The following is a 14923-nucleotide window of genomic DNA, read 5'->3' on the forward strand; positions in this document are numbered from 1 at the left end:
AGAGCCCTTGCATGCAGGGAGGAATGAAGGAAGGAGCTGGAAAGCCACCTGAAATGCATGGTTCTCCTCCAGTTCAGAGAAAAGCCTTAATAGGAGAGACTCTGGAAGCAACAGGAAAACTAAGATGCAGGTCACTAGCAGATCTACTTCTTCTTTCTAGTCCTCACTCCCAGTTTCATGGAAAATCAGGGGAGGTGATTCTATAGACAACATCCTAAGTGCCGTAACTGGTGAAGGCACATGTACTTGAAAAGTTAGGTGATTTGGCAAAACATTTGTCTCAACTGAATCCTCTCAGCTCCGTGCTTCAATTCATTTACCTGTGCTATCTTCAGTAGGCTATTTTTAAATGCCAAAAAGGAAAAGGCCTTTCACACAGACCCACACAGTCCCCTGGTCACAGTCCAAGCCGCCAGGCCTTGCCAAAGGAAACTGACCACTGCAGGTGGCCAGCATCGCTGAGAAGGATGCTCTTCTGGAACCAGCAGCCAAGTCTCTTGTCTTGAGCACGTTTAGTTATTGAGCAACTTTCAGCTGTCTTTACTTGCACACGTTAGAAAGGCTCCTTTAATCCATGTAAACTATCTACATACTTAGAATGAAGATTTCCTTTTAGACACCAAACTCCAGGAGCAACTCTTAATAGGAAAGTATAATTTACTGGAAAACATGACAGACAAGGCTAGAATCAGTGCAGGGACCCGAGTAACAACTGGCTCTACAGGGAAATAAAACTCCAATTTGTTGTGTTTGCCATTTTCCACAGTGTTAATACTCCCACCTAGGCCAAGACCAAGCTACTCAGCTGACTTGCTTGAATATGGAGTTGGGAGGAGATGCATACAATTGGCTCTTGAAGGCAGATGTGAGCCGGTGAAAGGTCTCCTCAGTAGGCCGCGAGCTGGAATGCTCAACCACAAATCATTCCTATCTCTTCCAGGGCATCTCACTTTTCCTACACCAGCATAGAACTACAGGATTTTTATTTACTTTATCTTTGTTCCCCCAAAAGGATCAAATCAGGCCATTTTTGAATCACTATTGTGTCTTGGTCTCTTCACTGTACAGAACTGACTCAATCCTTACTTTGGGATTCTGCTAAAATCTAGACAACTTTGGGATGACTTGATAAGGATCTGTGGAACCAAGAGAAGCAGAAGAGCACAATGATTGAGAATAGGATTTACCATCCAAGAAAAGAGGGTTCAAAGTCAATTCTATCATGAAGATAAGCTAGGAGAAACAACTCAATCAAAGAATCAGCGGAAGATCTAAAAAGACATTTTTCTAAAGAAGACATACAGATGGCCAAGAGGCACTTGAACAGATGCTCAACATCGCTAATCATGAGAGAACTGTAAATCAAAACTATAGTGAGATATTGCCTCACACCAGTCAGAATGGCCAACATCAAGAAATAAAAGCAATAAATGCTGGAGAGGGTATGGAGAAAACGGAATCCTCCTATACTGTTGGTGGAATATAAATTGGTACAACTACTATGAAGAACAGTATGGAAGTTCCTTAAAAACTAAAAACAGGTGTACCATATGACCCAGCAATCCCACTGCTGGTCACATACCTGGAGAAAACCATGGTGCAAAATGATACGTGCACTCCAATGTCACAGCAGCACTACTTCCAACAGCCAACATATGAAAGCAACCTAAATGTCCATCCATAGATGAATGGATAAAGAAGATGTGCAGTGTCTGACTCTATCAACCCCACTTCACACCTATAAAGAAACTGTCCCAGAGAGGTGAGTGACTTGGCCAAAGGCTGGACAATCTTTGCGTCAGAACTGGGCCATCCTGGACTTCAGGTCTCCTTCCACATCTATTCGTTACACTAGGATTCCAACCAAAGGTCATTTTTCCCTTATCAAGCCCCACGCTGGACAACAGCCCCATTCCAATGCCTGCCTCCAAAGGATGATGAATCCTCTTCGCTCTCCCAGTCTGTGTCTGAACACACTGTTCCCATCCTACATTTGGCCAGGGAACCTTTCTGAGCTTGACTAGTTCTACGTGATGAAAGCACAGCTGAGGCTCTTGGACTTCCCTAAATGGACTCTTACTTGTGAGTGATGTAAAGGCTTTGGAATTCTCAAAGGAAAAGCATTAAACAAACACTGGAGCTGGGAATGACTTGAGGGATGATCTAGCCCAGCTTCTCATGGCACTGACAAGCAATCAAGGTAGGGAGCTTGAGGGACATGGATCAGATTCCCAGACTGGTTGGCCAGTGGCCAAAGGGAGCCTAGGTCCCAGGCCTCCTGGCTCCTGTGTGCTGCTCTTTCCCCTTAGGCCAAGGCTGTTTTGCGGGCCTTTGAATCCTCTTCTATAGACTTGGGATTTTCCATTGCTTTTTATAGAAGGCATTGAAAAAGAAAATAGAGGCAAGACCATAAATCCAAATGTGGAAAACAAACACAAGTTCTTCCTTTTCTGTTGCATGATCCTATTTCTTTCCCTGGAGGTGGACACGGCAACCCTCTCCAGTGGTCTTGCCTGGAGAATCCTATGGACGGAGGAACCTGGCGGGCTATGGTCCATAGGGTCACAAAGAGTTGGACATGACTGAAGTGACAGCATGCTATTTCTTTACCCACTATACCCAACACAGGGAGGATGAGACAATGTCAGTTAAGTACCACACCTTAAAACATTCTGTGGTATTTTTAACATGTAAGTGAAATCTGATTCCTAATGAGATTTCCTTATTCAAATGAAATCAAACGTCTGAATGAGTGGCATAAACACCAAGCTCAGAATGTCTTGGAATTCTTCTTTCTAAATAGTCTTAATAATTTCCTTTAGAGTACTTGCGTGTCTTCAGTGAAATGACCCTATACCTTGGTGGAACTGGGCTCTTACCACCTCCTCTAGCAAAGGCTACCCAAAAAAAGACTCCACTGTGCACCTTCATCTGTGAACCATGATGACACAGAGAATGTTGACCAGTTATGTCAACTGAGTATTCCTCCAGCTCTGAGGAAGCCAACCGTCTTAGGGAACCTGTACTTCAGGAAAGAGACCTAGCTATGCCTGCTTTCAGGATCAAGGACAAATCAGTCTCCCTTCAAGACCCAGATAAGCAATTCTATGAGGTTTGGTATATAGTCCCCTTCCTCCCTCCTTCCCATCTCCTGGTTGCTTGCTGACACCAAAATTCTCTTTTACAAATGGTTGCATATAGAAAGGTAGGGCTTCCGTTGGTGGCTCATCAGTAAAGAATCTGCCTGCCTATGCAAGAGACGTGGGTTTGATCCCTGGTCTGGGAAGATTCCACATGCATGAGGCAACTAAGCCCACGAGCCAGAGTTCTGATGGCCACATACCCTAGAGCCCGTGCTCCGCAATAGGAGAAGCCACTGCAGTGAGAAGCCTGGGTACCGCAACGTGGCCCCTCTCCCCACAACTTGATAAAGCATGCACAGCAATGAAGACCCAGCACAGCAAAACATAATAAATAAATAAAAACCCCAAAGAGGCACAAGCTCAGATTTCCTCAATTGCACAAGGCTCCTTCAAAGGCTCCCTAGCTAATTTTATGTTTATACATTTGTGGTTTTTTTTTTTCCCCTTAAAGAAGCCCCCTTCTCCAGATTACATATTTAGCCCCTGAGTGTGCCAGGTCAAGGTTCTGCAGCAGAGTCACATGTGCAGGGCAGGCTGATGTGGTCCTGGACTGAAGCACTCAGAGTTGCCTCTTCCACTTAGGTTTACTACAAGGACCACATCTCTCTATTTTCTGTGAAATCTACCTGATTTCATCCCACTCTGCTGAGCTGTTGTGCGCAGATACACACACACACATGCACACACACCTCTGAGGGTGGCTGCCCTGTCCATGCTTGGCAAAAATTTCTGCCAAGACCAAGAACTTCAGAGTCTGTGTCCCCATCCCCTCAGGCATAGCATACAACCATCCCCCTTGAGGATTAGCCACTTCCTTGGGCTCCACTGACGGGGAAGAACAAATCTGACTCCATACTGGATCTGGTTTTTTTTTTTACTTTAACCTTTGCATTCTTTTGCTTTTGTTACCAACTAATCACTAAAGGGGTGTTGTCTACAGCTTAAAGTGTACATAATGGCCATCTCCAGGAGCCCTGCCTCCCATGCCTGAGTGTTAAGCTAAAATATCTTTGTTTAGCTCAAAGGAAACATCCTGACAAGGCCTACCTATCAACAGCTGTAGGAAAGAAGAAATTAACACATTCCCTCCAGAGTCTGGCTGGAACAAGGAAATACCTGTAACAACTTACTGTCTTTGGGGGCTTCCCTGGTAGCTCAGTGATAAAGAATCTGCCTGCTGATGCAGGAGATGTGCACTCAATCCCTGGATCAGGAAGATCCCCTGGAGAAGGAAATGGCAACCCACTCCAGTATTCTTGCCTGAGAAATCCCATGGACAGAGGAACCTGGTGGGCTACAGTCCATGGGGTCATAAAAGAATAAGATGCGACTCAACAACAAGAACAAATTGCCTTTTTTACTTTATCTCCTTAACTCTCCCTGTCTGCTCTATTAAAACAACTAGCATTCAAATCCAAGCAAGATGGTTCTTTGGGACATTAGTCCACCATCTTCTGGGTCTGCTGGCTTTACAAATAACACTGCTATTCATTGTCCCAAAACCTCGTCTCTCACCTGACTGGCCTGTTATGCAGTGAGCAGTATGAACCTGGACTCAGTAACACTTCTGACCAAATGACGGGCACATTCCCTTCTCCAGAAACCCACTGACCTATTTCCTCTTCTGCTATGAGAGAACCTCCCTCCTCTTCACTAAGCAGCTTCCTTTAAGACACTTGCCTCTTCTCTTTTCTGTTCTTTTAAGATAATCCTTTTGGTCTACTCTACCCCAAGTCTGAAGATAAACCAAATGCATGGGGTAGAGGCCCTGATTAGCAAACACTCCCAAGAAGAGAGATTATGTTAGCTCCATTTGATGTAGACAAAAAGGGCAGAAGGGAGTGAAAACGGTACATTTCCACGTCAAGATAGAATGTTTCTTTCCATTAAGCCCACATGTCACCACATGCAGCTGGTCTAGCCTCCTTATGTTTCTAATCACTGGGAGAAAAGGCTGTAAGCCCTTCTTGAATTTAGATGGGCATAGAAGACAATATGGGTTGCATATAAAGGAATGCTCATTTCTAGGCTTGATCCCTGGGCCAGGAAAAACTCTCTAAGTGAGTGGCCAGCGCTCTACATGGTTGGCCCAGCACTAAAACAGCTTAGCTTCTCACTCTCCTATTTAGTGAGCCAATATTTGCAAAAGTGCTGCAAATATCACTGCAAGGAAATGTTATTAATATGTTCCATGGCCCCGTTTTTATTGTTTGTTTATTGTTTTTCTACTCCAGATTCATTATAAGGTCTCTTATCAGGTGGTTTGCAGCTCGGGGTAGAAAGGTTCATGGCTGAACAAGAAATAGCCACACAGTCCCTCTTGAAAGCCAGACCTGACCAAGGAAACCCTGACGTCTCCTTGGTTCTTTAATCAGCAGGACTGCCTAGTCCCAAAGGGCAGGAGAGCTGGCTGTCGATATTTACCCAGCTTGTGAGCAGGGGTGATCCAGCCAGGCTGGAAACACTTCATAAAGAAATGTATGCTCTCTTTGAGAACTGGGGTCAGTTCTCTATTATTTTTTGTTTGTTTTTGGTGCATGGTTACCTGATTGCTTGAATCCATTTCACATTAATGGAATAACCAGGTGCATAAGGCTTTCCTATGCTCAAAGAGGTGATGAATTCAATTCTGTGGTGAATCAGATCTTTGGGGAAGAGTGACCTCTCTCGGGGTTTTTCCCCAGGCCGTTGTAAACTCTGTGCTATAAATCTAGCTGAGTGTCTGCGCTCCTGAGAATTAGAGCTTCCAGTCCATGTCTGTGTGCCTGCGCTCACACTTCAGTCGCTCAGGCGTGTCTGACTCTTTGTGACCTCATGGACTGCAGCACGCCAGGCCTCCCTGTCCCCACCAACTCCTCGAGTTTACTCAAACTCTTGTCCATTGAGTCGGTGATGCCATCCAACCATCTCATCCTCTGTCATCCCCTTCTCTTCCTGCCTTCAATCTTTCCCAGTATCAGGATCTTGTCCAATGAGTCAGCTCTTTGCATCAGGTGGCCAAAGTACTGGAGTTTCAACTTCAACATCAGTCCTTCCAATGAACACCCAGGACTGATCTCCTTAGGATGGACTGGTTGGATCTCCTTGAAGTCCAAGGGACTCTCAAGAGTCTTCTCCAACACCACAGTTCAAAAGCATCAATTCCTTGGCACTCAGCTTTCTTCAAGTCCAACTCTCACGTCCATACATGACCACTGGAAAACCATAGCCTTGACTAGACGGACCTTTGTTGACAAAGTAATGTCTCTGCTTTTTAATATGCTGTCTAGGTTGGTCATAACTTTTCTTCTAAGGAGTAAGCATCTTTTTATTTCATGGCTGCAGTCACCATCTGCAGTGATTTTGGAGCCCCCAAAAATAAAGTCAGCCACTGTTTCCCCATCTACTTGCCATGAAGTGATGGGACTGGATGCCATGATCTTAGTTTTCTGAATGTTGAGCTTTAAGCCAACTTTTTCACCCTCCTCTTTCACTTTCATCAAGAGGCTCTTTAGTTCTTCTTCACTTTCTGCCATAAGGGTGGTGTCATCTGCATATCTGAGGTTATTGATATTTCTCCCAGCAATCTTGATTCCAGCTTGTGCTACCTTCAGCCCAGCGTTTCTCATGATGTTTTTAACTCTGCATATAAGTTAAATAAGCACAGTGACAATATACAGCCTTGATGTACTCCTTTCCTATCTGGAACCAGTCTGTTGTTCCATGTCCAGTTCTAACTGTTGCTTACTGACCTGCATACAGATTTTTCAAGAGGCAGGTCAGGTGGTCTGGTATTCCCATCTCTTTCAGAATCTAAAGTTGCCAAAACAACACTCTTGCTAATGATGTTTTAAATTTCCCTGTTACCCAACTTAGTGCTAAGCACACAGGAGGAACAGAATAAATAGTCCTCTGTTGATTCCACCTCTCTGTATTTAGCCTGTAACTAGAATGTCCAAGGAGAGAAACTGCTCTGGAATCAATTCGCTGATACTGGATGCCACCTTAGGCATACCTGAGCCTTCTATCACTCTCACTGTATTTTATCTCTAGAACCCACTGGTGCCTGTCTCTATATTGAATTAATCTGACATTTTTAAGCCTTTAGCAAAGCACCACCAAATTTCCCCAGGATGTTTACTATCAGTTACTCATCCTAACATGCCTGTTGGGCAGAGGAGTGTAAGCACTGGCATTTTATAAAACAGGAAACATACTCCTGATGACACAGAGGGAATCTGAGACAGAACCATGGCTTACATGATCTGAGACAATGGTAGGTATTTTCATCACTGACTCATTATTCAAAGCATAACCTTCTCCAAAAAGCCTTTCTCAACCACTCCAGTCCACAGGGACTCTTTTCTAGCGCACCCCTCCCCAACCACCTCTCAAACTCCTAACACACACTATATTTGTATGTTACGCTGGCCTTTAATCACATGCTCTTTACAATTATTTTCAATGGATAACAATATCTTCTCTCTGGAATATTACCTCCTTAAGGATACCCCTGTCTGTATTCCTCTACCACCCCCAGCACCATGCTTATTCCAAGATGAAGCTGCCTGTGACCACCACTAGCCTTGATGGCTGTAATTGAAGAGGATAAATTGATATAAAAGTGAATCACGATGTGATTCTCAGCTTGATCCAAAAAGGACAAACAGATAACCCCTCCCAGCTACTGCCTCCTTGGAGGTATTCTCTGACCCAAGCAGATAACAGCCACTGTCTCCCTACAGTCCTTGCAGGAGTCTTGCTCAGCAGGTACCCATCCATGAATGCTCGCTTTGTCTCTCAGGTTCATGTAGAAAAGTCTGATGAGCTAACCTTGAAATGAGTACCCACAGACTGTCAGAATGCCCTGGGTAACAGCCTGCCCTCTGAGCTCAACCAGCAAGCCTAAGGGTAAACCCACCTGTCTACCCAGCAAGCTCCCCATCTGACCATACAAAAACCCAAAACACAGTGACTCAAAAAGCCAATTTAAAAAAAAAAAAAAAGGTTAAAAAGTTCAACATAGAAAGTTTAGGAAATGAGGAAAAGAAGACTAAGTTTAAAAATTATACACTATTTCACCACCCGAAGATAGCACCACTAACATGCTGGTATATTTCTTTCCAGTCTTTTTCTTTTTTGTGTAAAAATATTTTTCTAATGTAACAAAAACTGTAGTTTTGTAACCTGACTTTTTCACTTAGTGGTAACATCTCACTTAGCATTTTTCATGTTATTAAAAATTCCAAAAGCATGATGTTAATGATTTCATATTTCTTACCACAGAGGTACTTTGATAATTTAGCCATGCTTCTATTACTATTCTCTTCACACCTCATATTAATGTTACTGGAGGAGTCCCAGACTGGGAATCCTGCCCCAAATCATTCCATTGAAGTTCTGGTTAGGAAACAAACAAATAGATTCTCTTCCTAATGGAGAAAATAACTACAATTTCTCATGCCAAACCGATGTTTTCCAACTATATAAAAATGGCCAGTGTGACTGACCCTGTTGATATTCCAGCCCATATTTCCCTTGATCTATTCACCTACAAGATGGCAGACCCATTCCTTGCCCTCTGGCAGCTTCTCACCTAAAGCAACAAGCCTTTCTCCTTCTCTACTTGGAGATTTTCTTCAGATTCAAAGCCTCCAGGGAAATCCTCAACCAAGGAGGGCAGAGTTGATGAATAAATACTTCCAACTTCTTTGACCCTCCCCGGGAAAGTTGTGATGTTCCTTCTACTCACTTACTTGACGGTCCTGGTGGGACCGAGCCACAGTCGCCAGCAGGGGTTATCCACTTATTACCAGCTTTCCTCTCCTGCTTTTCTAGTCCCATTCCTTCAGAGATGCTTCCTGGGATCCACTCCCAAAGAACTGACTAACCTCAACCTTGTCTCCAGATCTGTTTGGGGGAGCTCAGACAAAAACAGTCACCCAAGAGCTTACCTAAAAAAGAATACAGACGTGGAAAATCCCAGTATTTCACAGCTGGCCAATAAACTGCTGCTAGTATTCACTCTATGTGGAAAATACAAGAGTTTGCATCACTAACATAAGGACTGAAACTTCCTTCCTCTCCGGGCCATCTTGACTCCCTTCCATCCTCTTTGAAATTTCTCTCCGTGTTTTTGAGTGTAAATCGAGTGCCATTCCCCTTTATTTGGTGGCTGTTCTTCAGAACATACATCGTTTGTCCTTAGGGCTATTTAGAAATCAGCAATGTCACCTTCAGTACTTATTCTGTGAAGAATCTGGGGACAAGTAATTTGAAATGTCAGTGGATTTAAATAGACCAAAGTGCCTGCTAAATCCAACCAACAGGTTAACAGTCTCTGTTTATACAGCTGTGACTTGATCTAAGCCTGCAGCAACAGTCAAGTACCATATAAATAATTTACCGAGGACTGCTTGAGGCCAATTCATGAAGCAATGACTGTTTGAAATAAGTCAGAAAGCCAAAAGTCTTTGAAACCTCAAATTATTTACAAAAGAATTGAGACACCTCTTTCTACATAAAATAATGCAAACCTTTCACACATTTCTAAAATATTCTCTACTAAGAAGTACTGTGCAGCCCAGTGATTTTCTCCCCTCTTTGAACACTCATTTTCCATGCTGGTAAACTTTTTTATTCTTCAGTTCTTGCTTTTATGCTATTTAGCATTTAGAGACAGATGAAAACCTCCAAAGACTAAATTATGATACATTTCCCATTCCTTACTGATACATAATTGAAAACTCACACAGTTCTAAATCCCAAAATGAGTAGGAGAAAGACTACAAAGTTCTAATATTTCCTCTTGTGCATACTTTGATGCTTTCTTGAAATATCAAATATATTTCAAAAACATCTCTTTTCTGAAACCCTAATTATAAGCTGAGTTTGCCTATTCAGTAGCCTCATCAGTGGCACACCCAAGACTATGGACCATTAAGCCCCAAGTCACACATTCAACTACATCCCATACACACAATAGCCAAAGAATGAAAAGATGCTCCAAATGTGGCCTCTGGTTGGTACTCAGACAGGAGATGAATTTATTTTTCAAAACAGTGACAAATGTCACCAAGGATGGCTAACTGTGATGCCAGAGCTCCAGCAAAGGAGTGTATTACCAGTGAAAATCAAAGCAATCTACATATAACCAAACACACGTCTCCAGGTTTTTCCACCAGCAACCAAAAACAAATTGAATCTAAAATAGCCACTAGACAGGTCTGGCAGCACAGCCGATTTATCAGCACTCATGCTGGCCAAAATTCTCAGCTGGATTTGACATCCAGGAGATGAATGGGAGCAAACCGTTCAAACAACTCAAGTGGTCTGACGTAAAGCTCCACATCTTAGGGTTCTTTCAGTCGACAAGGAGAAACGCCCAACTCAAACTAGCTCAAAATAAAAAAGGAGGTGGGAAGGTTATGGTTAATGTACCTGGGGACCCCTGGGTCTTTAGGAAAGTCAGGGCACTTCAAGCCAGTCTGAATACAGGGGCTGGAACACTGCTCCTGTCTTTCCTCTCTCAGCTCTGGTTGCCTGGAACATGGGAGGCAACATTCTACAAACTGGAGCCTCTTCTTCATCACTTCAGTGATGGGGCTGAAGTCTGGGGCTGTCCCTGTGTGGTTCAGCTTGTATCACTTGCCCCCTCCTTAGTTTCAGGCTATTTTGGCCAAGGCTGGGTTAATCCCAGCCATAAATCTAGAGGTGGGGCTGCCCACATACATGTAAACAGAGAATGAGAAGAGGCGATTCTGCAAGAGATGCTGGGTGGCAAGAAAAGATGTTTACCATGATGCCTTATCCCTCATTTATATCTTATGTTCGCTGAAAGCAGCATTCAACCATATCCTGCATCTTCCTGTTAAAAGCAGCTGGAAGAGACCCTCAGCTTAACAGGAGCTCAACACCATTTGTTGCTCGATTGATTGACTCCATCAGAACAATAAAAAACCAAGGGGTTTGCTTTGAGCAAGGGCCATGTATGGCAGTCTCCAAAGACAAAGGACCTCACTAAAGGGCAGAACTTAGCCACACAGGTTGTTAATAAGACTCATACAGGTTGAGTCTCTGTAGATACCTGCCTACCTTAGAAAGCATTTTAACTTCAAACAAGAAGCCCAAATAGGCTAGGATATCTGAGTCCATCTAGACTAGATACCCAATACCCCAGAACAACATTTTTGACTGGTGAACTTGTGGAAGGTCCTGTGTATAGGAGGACTGGTTAGCTCTTTACACAATATTTTGACAACTTCACAAGCATTTTGAAGTCCCTACTTTCTCACTAGCCAATCAACCAAAGCCTGTGTGATAGAGCGTTACAAAAAAAACATTGGGGTGGGTTCTGGTCACCATGTTGCTATTAATAAAGATGTGTGATTTTGAGCAAATCACTTAGTCTCTCTGACCATCAGTCACCTAATCTATAAAACAAGGAATTTATTCCCTGCAAACTCTGACAGTCTACAATCCACAACTTCCTGAGCAGGGCAGTGACTCCTAACCTTGGCTGGACATTAGAAATAGCTTGACAGCTTTAAAAAATAACCCAAGGGGTACTTCTCTGCTGGTCCAGTGACTTAGACTCCGAGCTCCCAATGCAGGGGGCCCAGGTTTGATCCCCAATCAGGAAAGTAGATTCCATACGCCACAGCCAAGAGTTTGCATGCTGCAACTAAGAAGAAAAGATCCTGCAAGCCACAGTGAAGATCTAAGATCCTGAAATTAACACTGGGCGCAGCTGGCTGAATGAATGAATAATATTAAATATACCTCCCCCCCACCCGCAATGCCTAGGTCACAACTCAGACCAATTGCACGCGTATTTCTGATGATAAGAGCTAGAATGGCAACCACTCCAGTATTCTTGTCTGGAGAATTCCATGGACAGAGGAGCCTGGCAGGGCTCCAGTCCATGGTGTCACCAAGAGTTGGACATGACGGAAGCAACAGCACAGCACATACACGCTAGGTGATTTGCAGCCAAGGTTAAGAACCACTATCCTATTTCCTTCTGCAGTCTTCCTTCTGGAAGAGCAAGCTGAATGGGGCGAAAAATTCGACCTGAAAAACATATACCAGAGGTCCCATTGCAGCCACTGTGGCCCTGCAGGTAGTGGCATCTGCCATGAGCATTTCACTTACTGCCTTAGAAACTACTGTCTTTTATTGATGTGACTGGTACCATCTGGCACTCAGCATATTCCAGAGCATGTTTCAAGAATTAAGGTAGTATTATTTTGGGTGCTAAATTCTTGGCAAAAAAAATGGTTTACCTAAAACCATTTGAGCCAAAGGATATTTTTCACTCTCAAGAGAATAGAAAACTTCAAGGTACTTCTCATGGTGCATAATGAACTAGGAAATGAGACACATCCAAGCGATAGTTTAATCATTTTCCTCTTATGTAATAACACATGTTTTTGTTCAATCACATGAATCATCAAATTTTTCTAACATAAGAATGCATTGAAAAGCAGGGGAAAATATATTTTTAGCAATTAGCTGCTTTTTAAAAGAAAAAAATCATCATCAGTTGAGCTTTCTACGGTTCAATAATACCAACCAGCATTTATGTCACTTTCAATGATAGGTTGGTCTGTTTCACTGAACTTTTTTTCCTAGGAAAAAATTGCTATACAATTTTGTGATTCATATCCATACCTCCTGCCACATAATCGCATGTTCCATGCAAGCCTGCCTCCCACGTGCAAGGGCTTGCTTTTCACCTTTGTTGTTTGTTCCTTCTTCTTTCTGCTTTGTGAGCTCTGATGCCCTTTGAAAGTACCAAGCCAGAAATAACTTCGATTGAAGTTTCAGGAAGCTACCTTGCCTTCATGAAACGCCATTCATTCAAAGACTTCTTAAAATATATCTGACAGGATTTTTAAAAATGACAGAAATGAAGTTGATGGAAAGGTGAGCCCTATTCACTTTTTTTAAAAAAGGAAACATTTGGTGATTAAATAAAAACACATGCCTCAGTTGACCAAAGTTAAGTTTATTTATTTTCTTCAAAGAGGCTCAAACTCATGGGACCTATTTTCCTCTTTGGGTAGGGAGGTCCTTGGGTATAAAGGGGGATTTGTGCTTATTTTATATGGCTTCAAACTTAGTATTTCCTACACTTCAGTGTAGACTGCACTTCTGTGGGAATGCTCAAAACTACCTCTTCTACAAAACCCTTTCTATTGTAATTTCTCACAATAATTCAGATTTTTGGCTTCTCTTAATTAATCACATTGTCTAATAACACCAGACTCCATGCCCAAATGGCAACCCTTGCCTGGGGTTGAGAAGACATCACTCCTTTTAGAAGGAGCCTGGGTCCCTAATTCACCATTGTCTCTGTCATTCCGACTTCACTCACGTCAGTTATCATTTGTTTTCTGGGGTCTTAGGAAAGTTTTCCTTGCTCTCAGACTCCCTGAACTATAAAAGTTTTAAGAATCATGTATTAGTAAGGGTTTTCTGGAGAATATCATTAGATAGATAAAGATATAGACAGATATTCTGTATCTGTCTGCCTAGCCATCTATCTACACACACGTACATACATACAGAAGAGCAAAGAGATATACTGATTGATTTTTAAGGGTTTGGATCATGTGATTGTGGGGACTGTCAAGTCCCCACATTTATAGGCAAGCTAGAAATTGAGGTAAGAATTGATCTTGCAGTCTAAAGTCCAAAATCTAGAAACGTAGGCAAGGTTTCTATGTTGCAATCTATGAGGCAGAATTTCTTCTTTGGGAAACTCCAGTCTTCATTCTTAAGGCCTTCAACAGATTAGATGAGGCCGACCCACATCACAGAGAGTAATCTGCTTTACTTAAAGTCTATTAACTAACCACAACTTTAAAAATGTCTTCACAGCAACATCCAGACTGCTATTTGACAAATAATTTGGCACCATAGCCTAGCTAAGTTGACATGTAAAATTAACCATCACAGAGATGCAGAGAGCAGGGCCCCTTTCTCAGAAATATGATGTTTATATAACCCTTTGTTTCCCCTCCACTCTCCTTCTTCCTTAACCAGGAGGGTTTTCTCTAGTCCTGAAACCAGGGAGCCTCAAATTCACCCAAAATTATTGATGCTATTCTAAGAAATCTTTAGTCTATTACAGCAGCCTTTCCCTGAGTGTCATGTATACTCCAAGGCTGGAGCTGCCTAAATCGGGGAAACGCCTGGGTACAACCACATACGGGAAACCACATCCTCAAGCAGCACTTCAGAACATCACCTGCCCCCATTACATTCCATCGGTATTCATCGGTGCTGTTTCACTTATGCCCTCTTTTTTCCTCTTCCTGCCCAAATTATAAAAAGTTTCCTTTATGGCTTATTGCTAATTCTTCATCACCCACTTACTGTTAAATATATTTGCACCCTGACTTCTGCTTTCTACCTCCACCCAACTGAAGCCATGCACTGGGGAGTTCTTGATGGCTCTTTAAGATTCTCTTGGATCCCTAGTGTCTTTGACCCTTAGCTGCTTTTGGAAATGTTACTATGCCTTTCTTTTTGACTTTTCCCTCTGATTCTCTATTTGCAGGAAAATCTCTAACTGACATCCTAATCATGGTATTTCCCAAAGTTTTTCTTCAGCTGGGCTCTCTTCTCCACCACTACGTAACAATTTTATCTACTCCCAAACTTAATCACCATGATAAAGACGCCTCCAAAACATGTATCTCTAGCTCTAACTTCTTTCATAAGCTAATATTTTTCCCCATATTCAGGACTTCTCCACCTAGCTGTCCCTCTGGTACATAAATTTCAATATGTCA

At 42.7% G+C, this 14923-nt stretch overlaps 1 long non-coding RNA gene across 1 annotated transcript in view; it reads right to left on the reverse strand.

Annotated features, from left to right (window-relative positions):
• The window catches only part of LOC129620813 (uncharacterized), a 29444-nt gene extending 18714 nt beyond the window's left edge, over nt 1-10730 (reverse strand). The window contains exon 1 of the long non-coding RNA XR_008698731.1: nt 10563-10730. This is a non-coding gene — a long non-coding RNA (uncharacterized LOC129620813). The remainder of the gene's footprint in view (nt 1-10562) is intronic.
• Nucleotides 10731-14923: the final 4193 nt, after the last annotated feature.

This window comes from Bubalus kerabau, chromosome 10, assembly GCF_029407905.1.
Source record: "Bubalus kerabau isolate K-KA32 ecotype Philippines breed swamp buffalo chromosome 10, PCC_UOA_SB_1v2, whole genome shotgun sequence".
NCBI lineage: Eukaryota > Metazoa > Chordata > Mammalia > Artiodactyla > Bovidae > Bubalus > Bubalus kerabau.